Here is a 2,277-nt window from a genome sequence, read left to right on the forward strand (position 1 = left end):
TCTGCTTCCCCAGCTCAAGTGATTCTCCTATGTCAGCCTCCTGAGCAGCTGGGATTATAGGCGTCTGCTGTCACGCCCGGCTAATTTTTGTATTTTTAGTAGAGTTGGGGTTTCGCCGTGTTAGCCAGGCTGGTCTCAAACTCCTGACCTCAGGTGATCCACCTACCTCTGCCTCCCAAAGTGCTGGGATGACAGGTGTGAGCCACGGTGCCCGGTCTGTTCCTGATTTGTTTTGTTGTTGTTGTTGGTTTTTTTGTTTTTTTGTTTTTTTTGCCAGCATGTGATTGAGTTTATTGTAGAGAATGGTAACAGGAAATGGGATTGTACAAAGAAAAGAGATGTCCCATCCACGGGCCTCAGCAGCCCTGCCACGGATCTGCCTAATTATTTCCCCTCAAGAAGTTAATCTTGTCGCTTCTCGTAATACGGCTGACGCTTACTGTTTTCCGTGAGCCCATCCTCAGTGAGGATTCCGTTTAGGGTCCTGTATGCGCGTTCCACATTCCCTTCCGGTACCATCACAGTCCTGGGAAGAAACTTCAGATTTTTTTTTGAGACGGGGTCTCGCTCTGTCACCCAGGCTGGAGTGCAAAGGCACAATCTCGGCTCACCGCAACCTCTGCCTCCGGGTTCAAGCTATTCTGCCTCAGCCTCCCGAGTAGCTGGGATGACAGGCACCCGCCACCACGCCCGGCTAATTTTTGTGTTTTTAGTAGAGACGGGGTTTCACCATGTTGGTCAGGCTGGTCTTGAACTCGTGAACTCTCGTGATCCACCCACCTTGGCCTCCCAAAGTGCTGGGATCACAGGCATGAGCCACCACGCCCACCATGCCTAGCTATTTTTTTTTAATGAGGTTTAGCTTCAGATCTCGTATTTTTCTTTTTCCGTTCTTTTTTTTTGAGATGGAATCTTGCTCTGTCACCCAGGCTGGAGTGCAGTGGTGCGATCTTGACTCATTGCAACCTCCGCGTCCCGGGTTCAAGCCATTCTCCTGCCTCAGCGTCTTGAGTAGCTGGGATTACAGGTGCCCGCCACCACGCCTGGCTAAGTTTTGTATTTTTAGTAGAGATGGGGTTTCACCATCTTGGCCAGGCTGGTCTTGAACTCCCGACCTCGTGATCCACCCGTCTCGGCCTCCCAAAGTGCTGGGATGACAGACGTGAGCCACCGCGCCCGGCCTAAGATCCCCTATTTTTCAGGACATTCCGCTGGGCTGTCAGGGCTTGTGCCCTCAGCGGGTCAGGCTTTGACTTGAGCGTGATGTATCCAGGCGTTCATTACAGTATCTTTCACTGCTGAGAGGGTTCGAGAAGAACAGGGTTAGGGCCCTTCCCAGCTTGGCTTAGCGGAGGAGAGAGATGACAGTTTTCACTAACACCAGGTTTCCTGGGTGAGATAAAGGTGGTTTTATTTCCTGGGGTTGCCGTTCTGGTACTTGGGTTAATTTTTGTTGGAAGTGAGCTAGAGAGGTTACATGCTTACCCAGTTGAGAGGTTTTTCTGTCTGAAAACAAATCTCTGAGCACATTGATACGTTTTATCCTCTCCCAAGTGAAAAGCTTTGGTGAAGGATTTTACGAACCTCTGGCCGGGCGCGGTGGCTCTCGCCTGTCATCCCAGCACTTTGGGAGGCCAAGGCGGGCGGATCACGAGGTCAGCAGATGGAGACCATCCTGGCTAACATGATGAGACCTCATCTCTTCTAAAAACAACAACAACAAAAGATTAGCTGGGCGTGGTGGCAGGTGCATGTAGTCCCAACTACTCGGGAGGCTGAGGTGGGAGAATCGCTTAAACCCGGGAGGCGGAGCTTGCAGTGAGCCGAGATGGCGCCACTGCACTCCAGCCTGGGTGACAGAGTGAGACTCCGTCTCAAAACACAAAAACAAAAAATAAAAACAAAAACCTTCATTGGTTGGAGGCTGGCAAATAGAGTTTGCCATCCTGACTGGAGCCCAACAGCTGACAAGCGTACCCTTGAGAAGGGGCTTTCTCTATTTCTGTAGTGGAATACTGAGGTTTAGCTTCTTTTATGGAGTCCTCCTGGATTAGAAGGGCTGGAAGTGTGTTACTGCCTTGAGGCTTCCTTGCCTTTGATTAGGCCGCCTGATCAGCTAATCTCTTTCCTTTGGGCTACTTTGTTCCCTTTTGATGTTCCAATACATCCCTGCTGTCTCTCTTGGAAGAAAACCTGAGAATACTGACCTGCTAATTTCCTGGTGAGGTTATCTATCTGTCTGTCTATCTATGTGTCTGTCTGTCTATCTGTCTGTCT

Source organism: Mandrillus leucophaeus, unplaced genomic scaffold (genome assembly GCF_000951045.1).
Source record: "Mandrillus leucophaeus isolate KB7577 unplaced genomic scaffold, Mleu.le_1.0 Scaffold1264, whole genome shotgun sequence".
Lineage (NCBI taxonomy): Eukaryota > Metazoa > Chordata > Mammalia > Primates > Cercopithecidae > Mandrillus > Mandrillus leucophaeus.